Below are 19858 nucleotides of genomic sequence, written 5' to 3' on the forward strand. Positions count from 1 at the left end.
TCGCAGGGGTAGCAAGAGGAGAACCGCATCGGAAACGACCGCGAAGCCCTCGGACGTTGGCGCGCCAGGTACATATAGTCTTGGTTAGGTTAGTGTTGTTTAATGTCCCGTCGACAACGAGGTCATTAGAGATGGAGCGCAAGCTCGGGTTAGGGAAGGATGGGGAGGGAAATCGGCCGTGCCCTTTCAAAGGAACCATCCCGGCATTCGCCTGAAACGATTTAGGGAAATCATGGAAAACCTAAATCAGGATGGCTGGAGACGGGATTGAACCGTCGTCCTCCAGAATGCGAGTCCAGTGTGCTAACCACTGCGCCACCTCGCTCGGTACATATAGTCTACGGCCACGAGCTCGGCTCCAGTTCACCACCGGCAATGGAGGGTGAAACTTTGATAATGCCGCCCACTCGTGCTGGCCAAACGTCAGAAAAATCATCAAAAGTCGGCCCAAGAACGCGAGACAGAAACCAGTGGGCAGTTTGCGAACAAGTGGTCACGAAAGCCTTAACAATTTTGCATAACTGTTACGCTGGTACATAATATCTTAGCGTTTTGTTTTGGATGTTGGTGTTCCGGTTGCTACGGGGTTTATTTATTGACTGTAATTTTTTATTTGTACTTTACTGTTGCTGTTTGAGTTTACATATTGTCATGAGGAGATAATGAGTACAGCTGTGGACGATAGATAAAGGTGCCGGATGGAGAAATCGGAACGCGTCCGACATATTATTCTGTTTTAGTTCAGTAGAGGGTTGGAAGCAGCTGGAAAAATTTGCGTCGTCTGTGAGGATAATGCCCTTGGGCAGATCACAGCAAGAAACTGATTTTCTCGTGTTAAGGAGGATGGTTTTGACATTAGTGACTCTCCACTTTCAGGAAGACCTGGATTTGATGAAGATCGTTTAAAAGCATTAATCCACAACGATGTACGTCATTGTGCTCGAGAACTTTTAGACTTGGTCTCACATTTTATGCCTTTTACTGTGTGTGTTTTCACTTTACTATTTTATGATTTGACTCCCTTGACAGGATCCGTCCAATTTTAGTGGACCCTCTCATCTACAACTTCGGAATCGCAGGACTGATGAGCTCGCCGTTTAGTCCCATAAACCCTCTCAATCAATCAATGAATCAAAGGAATCGGGGTGAGTGTATTACTAGCAAATTTAGTAACCGGCCTAAAGGTGTTTAGATGCTGCGTAACGGTGCACACCTTACTGTGTCAGATTCGATACACCATTTGTTTTGTCCGGCCATCCTGATTTAGGTTGTCCGTGATTTTCCTAAATCGCTTCAGGGAAATGCTGGTATGGTTCTTCTGAAAGGACACGTCCGACTTTCTTTCCCATCCTTCCACTATCCGATGGGACCAATGACTTTGCTGTTGGATCCGCTTCCCCAAAATCAACGAACCAATCAACCATTTCTAGTGGCCAAGGCGTAAAATACATTCCCAGTTGGAACCTGTCGCGCACTCGTGCCGTTCTTTAAACTGCGGACCCGGGACTACGCAGTGGCGGGTGGTGGATCGAGGTGACCGTGTCAGACAAGAATGCCCCGCAGCTGGGACCGTTGCAGCGGACGCGAGGAGCACGGACGCGCTAAACGCCCGGACAGCCAGTAGCCGGCTGTCGGCGCAGGGTGGCCCGTTTCTCCTGGTTAGCGGCGCTTAGCGCGCCCGTCCAAGGTTCAGCGCCTCCAGACGGTCTGCTGGCGGCGGCCCAGCAGACAGTGAAAGCTGGAGCCGCCGGCGCCGCGCCCACAGCCCAAACGGCCGCACCGTTCTCGGGAAGGTCGCCGTCACATGTCTTCCCAGCAGGAAGAATGTCCTAACAAGACTCGGTCCTACGTTAAATAAGTACGCGAGTCGAGGCCGTCTGACCAAACACACTGACCACAATGGCATCTAAAAAGTTCAAATATATGTGAAATCTTATGGGACTCAACTGCTAATGTCATCAGACCCTAAGCTTACACACTACTTAATCTAAGTTATCCTAAGGACACACACACACACACACACACACACACACACACACACCCATGCCCGAGGGAGGATTCGAACCTCCGCCGGGATCAACAGCACAGTCCATCTCTGCAGCACCTCAGACCACTCGGCTAATCCCGCGCGGCGACATCTAAAAGGAAGGCAGGTGAATAAGACAGCCAACCAGCTGCAGTGCAGCAACGTTCTAAATACACTGAAGAACTAAAGAAACTGGTACACCTGCCCGATATCGTGTAGGATCCCTGCGAGCATGCAGAAGTGCTGCAACACGACGTGGCACGGACTCGAATAATGTCTGAAGTAGTGCTGGAGGCAACTGACACCATGAATCCTGCAGGGCTTTCCATAAATCGCTAAGAGTGCGAGGGGGTGGAATCTCTTCTGAACAGGACATTGCAAGGCGTCCCACATATGCGCAATAATGTTCATGTCTGGGGAGTTTGATGGCCAGTGGAAGTGTTTAAACTCAGAAGAGTGTTCCTGGAGCCACTCTGTTGGAATTCTGGCCGTGTGGAGCGTCACATTGTCCTGCTGGAACTGTCCAAGTCCGTCGGAATGCACAACGGAGATGAGTGGATGCATTTTATCAGACAGGATGCTTACGTACGTGTCACCTGTCAGAGTCGTATCAGGGGTCCAAACTCACTCCAACTCCACACACTCGCCGGCCGGAGTGGCCGAGTGGTTCTAGGCGCTTCAGTCTGGAACCGCGCGACCGCTACGGTCGCAGGTTCGAATCCTGCCTCGGGTATGGATGTGTGTGATGTCCTTAGGTTAGTTAGGTTTAGAAAGTTCCACATTCTAGGGGACTGATGACCTCAGATGTTAAGTCCCATAGTGCTCAGAGCCATTTGAACCATTTTGCACACACTCCACACCGCTACAGAGCCTCCACCAGCTTGAACTGTCCCCTGCTGACATGCAGGGTCCACGGATTCATGAATTTGTCTCCATACCCTTACACGTCCATCGGCTCGATAGAATTCGAAATGAGACTCGTCCTACCAGGCAACATGTTTCCACTCATCAATAGTCCAATGTCGGTGTTGACGGGCCCAAGCGAGGTGTAAATCTTTGTGTCGTGCAAAGGCTACACTAGCGGGCCTTCGGTTCCAAAAGCCCATATCGAAGATGTTTCGTTGAACTATTCGCACACTGACACTTGTTGCTGGTCCACCATTGAAATCTGCAGTAATTTGGGGAAGGGTTGCACTTTTGTCACGTGGAACAATTCTCTTCAACCATCGTGAGTCTCGTTCTTGCAGAATCTTTTTCAGGCCTCGGTGATGTCGCAAATTTGGTGTTTTGCGGGATTCCTGGTATTCACGGTACACTCGTGAAATGGTCATACGGGAAAATCTCCACTTCATCGGTTCGTCGGAGACGCTGTGTCCCATCGCTCGTGCGCCGACTGTAACACCACGTTCAAATGGTTCAAATGGCTCTGAGCACTATGGGACTTAACATCTGAGGTCATGAGTCACCTAGAACTTAGAACTACTTAAACCTAACTAACCTAAGGACATCACAGACATCCATGCCCGAGGCAGGATTCGAACCTGCGACCGTCGCTGTCGCGGGTTCTAGACCGAAGCGCCTAGAATCGCTCGGCCACAGCGGCCGGCATTTAAATCTTGATAACCTGTCACTGTAGCGGCAATAACCGATCTAACAATTGCACCAAACACTTCTTGTGTTATATCGGCGGTGCCGACCGAAGCGCCGTATTCTGCCTGTTCACATATGTTAAGTCCACTTACGCCTATACCAGTTTCTTTGGCTCTTCACTGTATATGGACATAAAATTGAAAATAAAGGGTGTCCGGCAAGTAGTGACGGTTATTAAAGTGCTGCAGATTATAGAAAATTGATTGAACATGAATGCTTTTTTTACAATGTCATTGAGTTCTCCCATTTATGTTTGAAAAATTAACCCTCAATATAACCAGCCAAGACCGTGCGGCAACGAGCATTGCAGTCTTTGAGCTTCTCGATGGCACGTTATCAAACATATGGTGGGATGCCGTTATAAGCCTCTTAATTTCATGTTTCGCCGGCCGAAGTGGCCGTGCGGTTCTAGGCGCTACAGTCTGGAACCGCGAGAGCGGTGTGGTCGCAGGTTCGAATCCTGCCTCGGGCATGGATGTGTGTGATGTCCTTAGGTTAGTTAGGTTAACTATTTCTAAGTTCTAGGGGACTAATGACCTCAGAAGTTGAGTCCCATAGTGCTCAGAGCCATTTGAACCATTTTTCATGTTTCAATTGGTGTATCGCTTGTCATTTGCTCACGTATACTTTTGATTTCACATATCTACACAAAAATAATCGCAAGGCGTAGGGTCGCATGATCTGGCAGGACTTTCCTGATTGCTACGCAAAGAGACGCAATTATTTTTTCGAAGAAACTTTTCATTAAGCAGAGAAATCGCTTCACCGAATGTGTGACACGTCGCACCATCTTGTTGAAACCAAAATATCATTTTCATCAGTATGAGGGAAGCACGTTTCGGTAACGGGCGTCGTCCGCAGTGACGGAAGCTCCCTCATTTTCACAAAAATACGTGCCGATCTCTCCTCCTACTTAGACCCCACACCACACAGTTGTGCGTTGTGAATGTATCTCATCTTCCACAGTCACCCGCGGATTTTCGTTACCCGAAATTCTGCAGTTGTGCTTACTGTCGTCCGCACTGAGGTGGAAGCGCGGTTCACCTGAGAAAATTATTCTGTCTGTGAAGTACTCGTTCTCCGTTTGTTGAGACAAGACCGTTTGAGGAAATCTATGTCTCTTTCCATGATCTGCAGGCTTCAAATCTTCTGTATGTTGAATCTCGTATTCATACATTTTGAGATCTTTTGAAAGGATTCAGTTGTTGTAGTCGAATCGATTTTCTAGGGCTTACGGTCACGTTGTTATGCACGACAGCAGTATTTGCTTCTGTTCGAACAGAACGCCATCGCCGTTTGAAACAGAGCCCGTGGTCTACAGCTCCCGGATCAACTTCCGAACTGATGATAGGGTTGGAATAGCATTACATCCGAGTGTCACACGCCATTCACGAACTTTGACGGTTCTTGTAATACTAGGCGTTTCAGTCCGGAAACGCGCGTCTGCTAGGTCGCAGGTTCGAATCCTGCCTCGGGCATGGATGTGTGTGATGCCCTTAGGTTAGTTAGGTTTAGGTAGTTCCAAGTCTAGGGTACTAATGACCTCATATGTTAAGTCCCATAGTGCTCAGAGCCATTTGAACTATGTTTTTCTTGTAATAACTTCCTGTCACTTGTATATGTTACTCTGTTGTCATCTGCTCGATGACTAAAATAAACATCAGACAACAGTGTTCACCACACAGATGCTGTCAGGGTAATAATGGGAAGGATAGCAGATAACAAACATCAAAAAATCACGGCTACCAACCGCAAAATTCAAATTCGTCCTTACTTCTCGGACAACCGTTAGTAAAAATAGGTTTCTTGTCCTGAAAAAGATGGCTTTAAATCCGTTGAAACCATGGTTAAAGTTAATTGACAACCACCGTTTATTGCAATTGGGTGACTGTCTTATTCACCTGCGATTCTGTAGCCGTTGCTGAATTACAGCCATCTTCAAAATATCTAAGAGGAGGGGAAGCCTCAAACGTTTTCACTAAGGGAGATCACTTTGCATTTCTGCATTTAGATTTACGTCAAAGTGACATACATCGAAATACCCTAAGGTGACAAAAGTCATGTAAAATGTAAATGTGTGACTAGGGCCTCCCGTCAGGTAGACCGTTCATCGTGTGCAAGTCTTTCAATTTGACGCCATTTCGGCGACTTGCGGGTCGATGGGGATGAAATGATGATGATTAGGACAACGGAACAACCAGTCCCTGAGCGGAGTAAATCTCCATTCCAGGTGGGAATCGAACCCGGGCCCATCGAACCCGGGCCCTTAGGATTGACATGCTGTCGCGCTGACCACTCAGCTACTGGGGGTGGACATTAAGGTTTGCAAGGTTTGGTGTAGCAACTCTACGTGGCATGGACTCAACAAGACGTTGGAAATCCCCTGCCATGTTGCCTCTGAAGCCTTTTATATCGAGGAAGTGTTGCCGGTGCAGGATTTTGTTCACGAACTGACCTCTCAATTATGCCACACAAAAGTTCGATGGGTGGGCATGTCATTAGTTTGAACTGTCCATAATGTTTTTCAAACCAATCGCTAACGACTGTGGCCCGAAGACATGGTGCCTTATTGTTTTTGCGAATATGAACGCTATGAATGGCTGCAAATTTTCTCCAAGTAGCCAAGCATGACTATTTCCAGTAAATGATCGGTTCATTCTTCGTAAACACAGCCCACACTATTATGGAGCCATCGCCAGCTTGCACAGTGCCTTGTTGACAACTTGGTCCATGGCTGGTGGGATCTGCCTAACACTCGAACCCTGCCATTAGCTGTTAGCAACTGAAATCGGGACATTTGACCAGGCTACGGTTTTCCAGTCGTCTAGGGTCCAACCGGTATAGTCGTGAGCCCTGGGGACGCACTGCAGGCGATGTCATGCTGTTAGCAAAACCACCCGCGTCCGTTGTCTGCTGCCACAGCCAATTAACGCCATATTACGCCGCGCTCTCCTAACGGTTACGTTCGTAGCACGCTCCACATTGATTCCCGTGGTTATTTCACGCAGTGTTACTTGTCTGTTAGCACTGACAACCGTACGCAAACGGCGCTGCTCTCGGTCGTTAAGAGAAGCCCATCGGCCACTGTCAGTGGTGAGAGGTAACGCCTGAAATTTGGTGTTCTCGACACATTCTTGACAGTGTGGATCTCTGAATATTGACCTGCCTAACAATTTCGGAACTGAACGTACCGCGTTCAGAGTCAGTTAATTCCGGTCGTTCAGTCATAATCACGTCGGGAACCTTCTCTCATGAGTTATCGGGGTGCATAAGACGGCTCCTCCAATGGACTGCCATTGTGTACGTGATACCACCGCCATTTATATATGTACATATTGCTGTCCCATGACTTGTCAGCATAGTGTAAATGACAATGAGATAGTAAAGCAACTGAAATCCCTCAGCCTAGAAAAGGCCACTGGACACAATGGGATACCAGTACGGTTCTATCTTGAATCTGAAAAAGAATTTGCTCCTCTTTTTTGCAGCAGTGTACCGTAGATCGCTTAGAGGAGCTAGGCGTTCGTAATGAATGGAAAAAAAGCGCAGCCCAGTCCTGTTTCCAAGAAGGGTCATCAACAGAGACATAAACCTACGGTATGAGCCAAAGTTACAACTCATCGTAACGTACTGAAAAAGTTACGATAATCTTGTTTGTTTGTGATTACTGTAGATATAAACACCAGAGTGCACTGCTATATTTTTTCCAGATACTTATCAATACTGCTATTAAATCATACATCTGACTTTTTCTTGTTGGTTATTACCTGTTATGAATACGTTCTCTAATGAAGGAAAAAGTTTTCGTTTTAACAACGTGAAGTAATTGAGCCTTGGCTTTTTGCTGAAGCAGTAACTGGAAGGAATTACCTGGAAATGTTGAAAACCTATGCTATTCCGTGGCTATAGATAACCTACTAGGTGTTCAGTTCGTTTTACTTTTCAGCAGCTGTGGGAATGTAGGCTGATGAGGTATTTAGACCAAAAGTTGTGTGACAATGAGAGAACTAGTTCTTTCGATTTAGACCAGTGAATTTCTTCTTTTGGAGTTACGTTAAAAATAAAATGTATGCTACAAAACCACGAATGCGACTGTTGACAATGCTTTCGAAACATTCATTGTAAGAAACAACAATGTAAACAAGTATGCTTGAGCGTCTAGGGTTATCTGACGAAATTTATCAACAGAGATGGAAAACAAATCGGGAAAGAACGTCATAAATAATCCCGCAGCTTCAGTAAAGTTATTTCAAAATTATATTTATTATTATTATTATTATTATTATTATTATTATTATTATTATTATTATTATTATTATTATTATTATCATCATCGTTGTTATTTGTCAGTTAGGTTGCGACGGGTAGCAACTTTCCACACCCTCTCTACATGCCTGTGTCTATGCCGCTGACCTGTTGCAGAATTAAGTAACGTTTTTCGCTCGTATAATTTGTCATTTCTGGAGGTTGAAAATCGCCTCAGAAAGTATCAACATGGGTTCCGGAATCGACGATCGTGTAACACCCAGCCCGCTCTCTTCCACTCAGAGACCGAGAAAGCAACAGGAACTGGCATCCCTGTTGATGCCGTATTCCTTGACTTCAAGAAACCGTTCCATATAGTTACGCACTGCCGTCTAATGAACAAAATACGAGCGTACATTAGACCACCTGTGTGACTGGACTGAATAGTTTCTAGCAAACGGAAATGTCACTCTAGTGGAAAGACATCTTCAAACGTAAAAGTAACTTCGGGGGTATCGCAAAGAAGAGTTACAGCGCCATTAAATTTAACAATATAACTGTATATAAATCACATAGCGGTTAACGACAGGACTTCTGCTAGGCTTTTTACTAATGATGCTTTGTATACGGAGAAATCGCTAAGCTACTAATTGTAGCGAAATGCAGTAAAACCTGGCAACTGATCCTCAAACTAAACAAATGTAACACATTTCGCATAAGTTGGAAGAAAAAGCCGTTACTGTATCACTACACGACTGCAAATGGGTCACTGGTAGGGGTCACATCCATAAACTATCTAGGCCTATGTGTACGCGGCCAGGCATGTACCAAACCTAGATTCATTTGAAGAATCTTCCGCGCTGTATGGACGTTGTCGAAGAAACTACTCGGTCTCAGACGTTTCGACCGGAGCTGCGCTGGACATCTTCAGAGGTGTTCCCGTCGACGCTCAGTATTGCCGACTGACGAGTCGGACATCGGAGGTACAACTTAACTAGCGATTGTCGCATGTCAATAAGAATTTATCTGCCAATTCTGCAGGGCCAGTGTCCATATCTCATTGAGTTTCATGCCTACTTTTCCGTTAAAATTATCAGTATGCTTATATATTTTGATGCCATCTCTACGTAGTCATGGATAATAGTCTGTCATAGTAGATAAGACTTTGGTTTCGGAAAACTCCATTCAATGATTCTCTGACTGAAGAGCATGCTTTTCTACAGCTGATTTTACTGTTTTGCGTGGTCGCCAATGACTTTTGTGTTATTTCAGTCTTGAACTTACGCATCTCTTGGTAGATCCAACGTACACCTTTCCAGAAGTACACACAATCTCATATACTCCACTTTCTGACAGGGGAGGACTTTTGTGTCTTTTATCAAAAAGTAACTGATAAGGTATTCAAGATTTTACGGAAACATGACATCAGACTGGCTTTTAAACTAACTAAGAGAAATATCAAGCACTTCGATCTGTGAAGGAAAAAACCCTCTTCTTCCGGCAAGTTGAGCATATAAGATTGCGTGTACATGTGGAAAGGTCTACACTGGATCTACCAAGAGAAGCGTGAATACAAGGCTGAAAGAACGTAAAAGGCTTTGCCGACAAGGGAAAACAGAAATATCAGCTGTAGCAGAACATGCTCGTCACCATGAAGTTTTCGAAACCAAAATTTTATCTACACTATTTGCCATTAAAATTGCTACACCACGAAGATGACGTGCTACAGACGCGAAATTTAACCGACAGGAGGAAGATGCTGTGATATGCTTTTCAGAGCATTCACATAAGGCTGGCACCGGTGACGAAAAATGGCTATGAGTACTATGAAACTTCACATCTGAGGTCATCAGTCCCCTAGAACTTAGAACTGCTTAATCCTAGCTAACCTAAAGACATCACACACATCCATGCCCGAGGAAGGATTCGAACCTGCCACCGGAGCGGTCGCGCGGTTACAGACTGAAGCGCCTAGAACCGCACGGCCACCACGGCCGGCGGTAGCGACACGTACAACGTGCTGACATGAGGAAAGTTTCCAACCGATTTCTCATACACAAACAGCAGTTGACCGGTGTTTCCTGGTGAAACGTTGTTGTGATGCCTCACGTAAGGAGGAGAAATGCGTACCATCACGTTTCCGACTTTGATAAGGGTCGGATTGTAGCCTGTCGCGATTGCGGTTTATCGTATCGCGACATTCCTGCTAGCGTTGGTCGAGATCCAATCACTGTTAGCAGAATATGGAATCGGTGGGTTCAGGACGGTAATACGGAATGCCGTGCTGGATCCCAACGGCCTCGTATCACTAGCAGTAGAGATGATAGGCATCTTATCCGCATGGCTGTAACGGATCGTGCAGCCACGTTTCGATCCCTGAGTCAACAGATGGGGACGTTTGCCAGACAACAACCATCTGCACGAACAGTTCGACGACGTCTGCAGAAGTATGGTCTATCAGCTTGGAGACCATGGCTGCGGTTACCCTTGACGCTGCATCACAGACAGGAGCACCTGAGATGGTGTACTTAACGACGAACCTGGGTGCACGAATGGCAAACGTCATTTCTTCGGATGAATCCAGTTTCTGTTTACAGCATCATGATGGTCGCATCCGTGTTTGGCTAAATCGCGGTGAACGCACATTGGAAGTGTGTATTCGTCATCGCCATACTGGCGTATCACCCGGCATGATGGTATGGTGTGCCATGGGTTACAAGTCTCGGTCACCTCTTGTTCGCATTGACGGCACTTTGAACAGTGGACGTTACATTTCAGATGTGTTACGACCCGTGGCTCTGCCCTTCATTCGATCCCAGCGAAACCCTACATTTCAGCAGGATAATGCACGACCGCATGTTGCAGGTCCTGTACGGGCCTTTCTGGATACAGAAAATGTTCGACTGCTGCCCTGGCCAGCACATTCTCCAGGTATCTCTCACCAATTGAAAACATCTGGTCAATGGTGGCCGAGCAACTGGCTCGTCACAATACGCCAGTCACTACTCTTGATGAACTGTGGTATCGTGTTGAAGCTGCATGGGCAGCTGTACCTGTACACGCCATCCAAGCTCTGTTTGACTCAGTGCCCAAGCGTATCAAGGCCGTTATTACGGCCAGAGGTGGTTGTTCTGTGTACTGATTTCTCAGGATCTATGCACCCAAATAGCTTGATAAACTAATCACATGTCAGTTCCAGTATAATATATTTGTCCAATGAACACCTGTTTACCATCTGCATTTCTTCTTGGTGTAACAATTTTAATGGGCAGTAGTGTACTTTGACAAACTGTTATCCACACTATATAGAAAAGCCATCGAAATACATAAACATAGTGATAATTTTAACAGAAAAGAAGACGTCAGGAAACTCAATGATATATGGACAGCTGCTGTGCAGAATCTATAGATAAGTTTTTGTCCTTGAAAGGTGACAATTGGTAGTTAAGTCTTATCTCTGACAATATTTATCGCTGCTGACCACGTGTAAACTCGATCACGCATACTTTACACAGTACTTATGTTACTCTCCGACTTCCAATTCGTCAGATGGCAATACTAAGGGTCACCAGGGGCACCTCAGAAGATGTCCAGTGCAGCTGTGATCGAAACGTCAGGAATAGAAAGGCTTCTTCGACAGCGTCCATACGGCCCTGAGGAGTCATAAGCTATTATGACATCCGGTCGTGAAAGCCTTCATTGCATGATAATTCGAAGAATCCTCAGCAAATATAATCCACTCACTACAGAGATTGCTTACAAAATCACCGTTCGAGCAATACTGAGATAACATTTCTCAGTCTAACATGTGGCCCAGATAGGATTGATGGAGGAAACTGAGAAGATCCAAAGAAGAGCAGCGCGTTTCGATACAGCTTCATTTAAGAAGTGCAAGAGAGACATTTTGCATCCCAGTGTGGCTTACTGCTTAATTTCCAAGAGCTTACGTCCCTAGAAGAGTCCACCTACGTATACCTCACAGATTCGAGCACGTACGGAGACATGCTAATAATTGTTCTTCCAGAGAACCAGTCGCAAGTGGAACAAGAAAAGGGGCATGTGACAGCAGGGCACAACATACCCTCCGCCACGCACCATTGCTGGCTTGTAGGTCCAACACAACTACACGTACACATGTATTCAGTAATGTCAATGCATGGCTGAGGGTAGACCATACCAACATTCTCTATTTTCTTTCCCATTATATTTACACATCGTCTAATATAGATAGGCCTCCATGTAGCTGTTTATCAGTCTATAAATGCGCTCTGGCATCCCACGTAAAGTTTGTCTGTGTATCGTGTCTGCTATTGCTTGCGAGTAACTTGACCTCATTCTATTGATTCCGACACATCTTGCCAGAGACTAACCCGCCACCAGTTGAAGTGTGATCTCTGTGTCGAAACTCCCCTCCACTTGGTGTGTGGAGTAACGCTACCGTTATCAACAGAGGCAATTTAGGTCGACATTCTGCGAGGGATGGTGAAAGTGTCGACGTGGCTGTTCTACTCCAGTGAACCTTGCTGGAACTTCTGGATGATAAGACGCCACGTGGGAATGAGGTTGGTCCGCAGCGCAACTAGCATCTTCACTAAATTACTATCTTCTTCTTTCTTTGAGGATTGTGCTACATTGCGAACGTATTTTTGTAATGTATTCAGCGTAGTTTACCGATTCATAGTAAATTTTATTGCCAGCATTTGCTGCCTGTAAGATGCCAGGCGAGATTAAGCAGTTACGAAAGCTTTTGGTAAGTTACAAATCTTTGTCTCATACCTTTATGTTAATTGTCATCGTGTTGCATTTACGTCCTTGTTTAGAGTTTTCTGCTGTTTATGACACACACGGGGAAAGTTGCTTTATTAACCATTGTGTACTGCTGAGTAAACATCCCATGGAAAACGTTTATTTAAAACAGTATTTAATCATAGTATAGTGTCTCCGCCAAATTTCATTATTTTACTTGAGTCAAATAGGCTTCAAGCAAATAGCACTAAGATTTTTCCTTTCACTTTACTGAACATACTCCGGTACCAAATACAGCGTTCCAATTTGCTGTATTACTTGTTTTGGTTTGCAGAGGAAATAAAGCTGAAGCGTTATCAAAATAGTTTATAATTAATCTAACTTCATTCACAGGTGTCTCATCTCAGATATACACGGTGAGCCAGGAGGGAACGTACATTTTTTTGGGGGAGGGTGTGATAGTATTACAGATTCTGAAAAGTCGTCGTAAGGATATATACCCTTTTTCGAGATAGAAAATATTTAATGTACATTGTTATTTACTTTCTGGTCATTCAAACATTGTCATTGTTCACAATGTACCAACAGTAGTGAACAGGCAGAGTATTTGATACAGGACATTGTGGTCTGTCGAATTGGGAAACTACCTCAATCTGGCCCACAAAAACTACATAAGCTGCAGCGCTTGCGCGTCGCGCGAAATGTTCAGTCTTCTGGCCGGCCGCTGTAGCCGAGCAGTTCTAGGTGTTTCAGTCTGGAACCGCGCTGCTGCTACGGTAGCAGGTTCGAATCCTGCCTCGGGCATGGATGTGTGTGATGTCCTTAGGTTAGTTAGGTTTAATAAGTTCTAAGTCTAGGGGACTGATGACCTCAGATGTTAAGTCCCATAGTGCACAGAACCATTTTTCAGTCTTCTCACGCCCTCTCCGTGCAAACTGTAAGTCCTAGAGAAAACAAGGAATAGGACCTTTTTTGTAGGAAATTTCAAGTACATTAATTTTGCACTGCATCGCGTCTTCTCTAGAGGTCCAATTTTAGAGTTACTACAGAAAAACGTACAGAAGTGATATTAAATGTATTCTATATCTGAAAAGTTTGGTTCAGAATCGCTAATACTATCACCCTTCAAAGCATGTAATTTTTCTCGCGGGGGGTATTATTCCGTTGCACTCATCTACATATGTAACAGACGGTCAAATGAGAAAGATGCATATAAAAAAAAAGTTAATCGTTTATTATTTCAAATATATTCACCGCAACTATTAACCCATGTGTCCCACTGTAAAAATGTCATTGCCTTTATGGAATAATGTTTGCGGCTGCCTACGGAAACGATGTGTAAAAGCGTCTTGGCGAGACTTGATTGAAGCGCGCCATCAAGTTCAAACGCCCAGGAATGTTGACGGACGGAATCATTCTGTTGCAGAATAATGCCGGTCCACATGTTGCCAGAGTTGTTTCAATTACGCCGCAGAAGTTTCGTTGGGAAGCTTTTTTTCCCAGGAGGATAGACGAATTAAAAGTTAGAGCTATTACTGTTGAAACAGTAACGTTTACTTGTCTTTTTCCATCTCTCTTGTTTTAGTTGGTTAGCCTCTTATATTTAAACGTCCCACCTTATAACTCAGCGAGAGACAAGCGTCTAGATGCCTCTGAATGTGTCAATCTCTCTTACGTAATTCTCATGATTCGTATGAAAGCTAAAGCATGGTGGCAGCACAAACGGCCGCACAGTGTTCTTCGAGGAAAGGTTCTCCTCATTTCTCCAACAAGGTTTTCGCAAGAATTACGTTGCTTGCCTCCAAGAAAGAAACGTAGAAATGCAATTGATTATGGAAAGTCCTTGCAGAAATTAGCGACGACGACGCAGCAGTCGGAGAAAATTAATTGTTTGGATTGTACTTTCTTTACCCACACAGATATTACATTTCAGCAGACTGCATCGTGGGATCAATACACAAGTGTATCACGTCAAAAGTAATATTAAAAATACCACGAGTGACACCGTAACCACTTACTACCAAAAATATTCAAATGTGTGTGAAATTTTACGGAACGTAACTGCTAAGGTCATCAGTCTCTAAGCTTACACACTACTTAACCTAAATTATCCTGAGGACAAACACACACACCCTTGCCCGAGGGAGAACTCCAACCTCCGCCGGGACCAGCCGCACAGTCCATGACTGCAGCGCCTGAGACCGCTCGGCTAATCCCGTGCGGCACTTACTATCCAGACTCTACATTTAAGATTTCAGTATGACCTTAGACACATTTTCTGTTCATGGATGGTCGCATATTTAAAAGTTAGAAATTTTAAATACCTTGATGAAAAAGTTTGGGATCGTGTTTTTTCCGCCTTTTAAACGGATCGCTTTTATGGATTGTGTATAAACACCTGATGATGCAAATATAGTTAGGGAAACCGGTAGTGTCTTTGAATAAATATTTTTAACAGCTGCAGCGATGCTTCATATTCAACATTGAATATTTAGACTTTGGATGCCCTATGTACAAAGTGTTATGCCGTTCATTCTGCACACTGAGCGAGCAGTAAAGAAAACAAAAGCAAAATTTGGAGAAGGAATGAAGATTCTGGAAGAAGAAACAAAAACTTTGAGATTGCCGATGGCACTGTAATTCTGTCAGAGACAGCAAAGGTTCTGGAAGAGCAGTGGGTCAGAATGGACAGCGTCTTGAAAGGAGGACGTAAGGCGAATTTCAGCAAAGCAAAACCACGATGATAGAAGTAGTAGAGTTGAATCACACGATGCCGAGGAAATGAGATTAGGAAACGAGATACTAAAAGTAGTAGAGGAGTTTAGCTATTTGGGCAGATAAATAACTTATGTTGGCAGAAGTACAGAGGTTATGTGGGTACAACAAGGAAAGAATTTCTGAAAATTATGAATTTGTTAACATCGAATGTAAAATTAAGTAATAGGAACTCTCTTATGAAGAGCATACAATGTTAGCTTTCACGGCCGGTATTGTCTTCACTTAAAACTTCCGGGCTGATAGGCCGTGGTCGAAGTATAAAACTCTCCCCTGACGTTTCGCCCACGCGGGATTAGCCAAGCGGTCTGGGGCGCTACAGTCATGGACTGTGCGGCTGGTACCGGCGGAGGTTCGAGTCCTCCCTCGGGCATGGGTGTGTGTGTTTGTCCTTAGGATAATTTAGGTTAAGTAGTGTGTAAGCTTAGGGACTGATGACCTTAGCAGTTAAGTCCCAGAAGGTTTCACACACATTTCTTTCCCCTGACGTTTCGTCTCCGACTGCGGGAGACATCCTCGGAGGAACAGCGGCGAACTGCCTCTGCTGAAGAGGTTCTGAGGTAGCTTGCAACAAAGCGAAATGTGGATTCAGCAATTCAGGCATGTGGAGAATAGGAGCTTCTGAAATGCGGTGCCAGGGAAGGATACTTAAGATTAGGTAGGTAGACTGCAAGACTAACGGGGAGCTACTGAATAGAAGTGGGGAGAAAAGAAATTTTTGGCAGAACTTGACTAAAAGGATTGGTTGACAGGACAGTCTGATGCATCAAGGAACTGTTGATCCTGTATTGAAGAGAATTGCGGGTGGTAAAAGTTGTAGAGGGAAACCAAGGTATGAAAACAGTAAACAAGCTAAGACAGATACAAATCGCCATACTTATTCGGGGTTGAAGAGGCTTCAGAGGATAGAGTAGCGTGGAAGAGCTGCATCAGACCAGTGTTCGGACTGGAGAACACAACAAGAACAGCATGTGAGTACCTTTGGTCAGTGACGAAGCATGTGAGTAACAGAGAGGTCGACACAGGATATTTGGAGTGAGTCATGAACGACTGTGCCCGTTCCACTGAGTCAAGTACATAACCGGACGCCCGACTCATCTGGCCGCCGAAATGCGTGTGACTAGTGGGAACAGCACTCTATTTTCTTCCCAGCTATGTGCCGTATCCAGACACTGTACTGGCGTTACGGAAGCACAAGGTTCGAGGCACTCTTCGCTAGGGTGGCTTTAATTTTTCAAGTTCTTTTTTTCTGTGTCAATTCCTGCCTTCATCTACACCAGGGCTTCACAACATACGTGCTCGCGGAGCAAGCTGTGAGCAGGAAGGCGCGAGCAAGGAGCAACGCCAGCACGCTACCCCCACTACCGGACCAAAGCGGAGAGTGGGGAGCATCATGTGGGGCACACAACAGCTGCCGCCAGTCAATGTAAATCCGCGGCCACCTGCAGGGATATCACTCACGAATTATTACTGCGACAAATTAAACAAATAAAGGAGAATGTACACGTGCCACATAATTTTATTAGCTTAGTGTATGCCTCTACATTCGCATTAACTTGTGAACTGTTACACAATAAAAGGTGTCACTGAAGTGTGGGATCCTCGGTTATCTTGTACTTTTTGCCCTTTGCAATTGCGTCTATGTTCGGAGTAATTGTTCTTGTGCATTTTAGGCGCAGCGTGCAGTTTAAATTTCGATCAGACAATGCGTTTCTCAGGCGCGTCTTGTCACATTTCATTGCAGAGAACAGTTGTTCACGAACATACGTGGAACCGAACATTCATATTATTGTAGCCGCCAGTTTGTGCAAACGAGGAAATCTATCCTGAGGGAAGTGTTTGTAGAATTCCAAAATGTTTTTCTTGTTCTGAAATTTGTCTCTGTATTCTCTGTCACACTGCAGGTCAATAATTTCTTGCTGCATCTCAGGACGAATCTCTTAAATTTTCGCTGAATATGGAGAGAACAGATCAAAATCACTGTCTAGTGCTGTCAGATCTTGAAAGCGCTGATCAACTAAACTATGTGTATAACAGAATGAGATTTTCACTCTGCAGCGGAGTGTGCGCTGATATGAAACTTCCTGGCAGATTAAAACTGTGTGCCCGACCGAGACTCGAACTCGGGACCTTTGCCTTTCGCGGGCAAATGCTCTACCAACTGAGCTACCGAAGCACGACTCACGGCCGGTACTCACAGCTTTACTTCTGCCAGTACCTCGTCTCCTACCTTCCAAACTTTACAGAAGCTCTGCTGCGAACCTTGCAGAACTAGCACTCCTGAAAGAAAGGATATTGCGGAGACATGGCTTAGCCACAGCCTGGGGGTTCGAGTCTCGGTCGGGCACACAGTTTTAATCTGCCAGGAAGTTTCATATGTGTATAACGTTCACAGTCTTTGTGAACATCTTGCATGGATGATAATTTAGGAAAATGAGCTAGGTTTCCTGTTTCCAACTGACTCACCCAAAGTGTCAATTTCATGTTAAAAGCTCGTATTCGATATTTACCTTGTAGTAAAATGTTCAAAGCATTCAGATGGCTAGTTAAATCTGCTAAGAACGCGAGATCACATTCAAACGTGCGCGCGCATTTCCCCTTCCTCCCCTCCCTCCCTACTCCGCGACCTTGCACCTGCTCGCGAGCACGTGCCTGAGCAGACGCGAGTACTCGCGCTCAAAACCGGCCAGTTGCTAAGCCCTGATCTACACATACATCTACATGACTACGCTGCAAATTCGTGCCTGGCAAGGACAGTTCATCGAACCATCTTCAAGCTGTTTCTCTACTCTTACACTCTAGAGCATTTAAAACTTTCCTTTAGGTTAGGTTAGTGGTGTTTAACGTCCCGTCGACAACGAGGTCATTAGAGACGGAGCGCAAAGTCGGGTTAGGGAAGGATGGGGAAGGAAATCGGCCGTGCCCTTTCAAAGGAATCGTCCCGGCATTTGCCTGAAACGATTTAGGGAAATCACGGAAAACCTAAATCAGGATGGCCGGAGACGGGATTGAACCGTCGTCCTCCCGAATGCGAATCCAGTGTGCTAACCACTGCGCCACCTCGCTCGGTAAAACTTTCCGTACCTCTTGTTTTATTACGATGATCATTTCTCCGTATGCAGGTGGCGCCAACAAAATATTTTCGCATCGGAGGAGACAGTTGCTGATTGAAATTTCTTGAAAAGACCTTGTCGCAACGAAGAACGCCTTCCCCTCAAATTTTGTCTATCGCACGAAAACGTGCGTCACGCGTGAAGGAGACTCTAGGCCTCAAATTCTGGGAAGAAAAACACGAAAATATGGCCCCAAAATCTCACCAATTCTTATCTCAAAAAGTGTGTTGCATAGCAGTAGTTGATCAAGCAGTAAGTTTATTATTCTAAACTATCATTAATGGGTTGAGTTGATTTGGGGGAGGAGACTAGACAGCGAGGTCATCGGTCTCGTCGGATTCGGGTAGGATGGGGAAGGAAGTCGGCCGTGACCTTTGAAAGGAGCCATCCCGGCATTTGCCTCAAGCGATTTAGGGAAATCACGGAAAAACTAAATTAGGATGGTCGGACGCGAGATTGAACCGTCATCCTCCCGAATGCGAGTCCAGTGTGCTAACCACTGCGCCACCTCGCTCTATCATTAATGTTGCTGTATTAAATACAGTCTACAATTGTACAACATACAACGTTTGTGAGGAAAATATGATGAGAAAAAAATATTCTTTTGAAAATCGCTGTTCTTTGATAAAGACTATTTTGCCTGAAAACTTACACAACCTGAAGCATGTAGTACTTCAGTTTCCGTTCTTTTTTTATAAAAATGTAACTGTATTCCTCTATGGGATTTCAGTTTCTTTCTGCCAGATCAGTTACAGCTTGGTGAACTAACGGTAGAGCATTGAGTGCATTTCTTGCCACATTGAAAGGTCTGTTTTAAAAGGATTGTCATTTACATGAAACCTGGTAAAAATTTCGATGTTTGGTAATAGAAGCCCCACGACTCCATTTAGTTAAATTTTGCAGGTGAAGCAAAAATGATTCCTTAAAAAATAAGTGGTACAGACAATTGCTGCATGTGCATCTAGTTATTGGCAGATTAGAGAAATCCATGCACTTTCAAATTTCTCTCTGATTATAGAGGCACTGGTTATTCAAATTAAAAGTTTTCACAAAGAGATCGAGTTAAGAGGTTTTCATTGCCTACTATTGATTTATTTCGTTTGAAGCAAATTGCTTGTATATTTCAGAGGAAGGAATTATTAGGCAAGACCAACCACTAGAGCTCTCACCCTCGCCCTCCCACCATATCACCCCCCCCACCCCCCACACAAAATAAAATAAATCCCTAAACCTACTGTCACCCCCCCCCCTCTCTCTCTCTCTCTCTCTCTCTCTCTCTCTCTCCAATCTCCAATTTCACACA

The 19858-nt window shown here is 44.9% G+C and overlaps 1 protein-coding gene and 1 non-coding gene across 2 annotated transcripts in view; one reads left to right on the forward strand and one right to left on the reverse strand.

The window, feature by feature from the left end:
- Positions 1 to 19858, forward strand: part of LOC124718703 (leucine-rich repeat-containing protein 15-like) — a 214901-nt gene that overhangs the window by 64438 nt on the left and 130605 nt on the right. The window lies entirely within an intron of this gene.
- On the reverse strand, positions 17545 to 17619 carry Trnas-cga. The gene has a single exon. It is a non-coding gene; the product is annotated as a tRNA-Ser (tRNA).

The sequence above is a fragment of the Schistocerca piceifrons genome, chromosome 10 (assembly GCF_021461385.2).
Source record: "Schistocerca piceifrons isolate TAMUIC-IGC-003096 chromosome 10, iqSchPice1.1, whole genome shotgun sequence".
Taxonomy (NCBI): Eukaryota; Metazoa; Arthropoda; class Insecta; order Orthoptera; family Acrididae; genus Schistocerca; species Schistocerca piceifrons.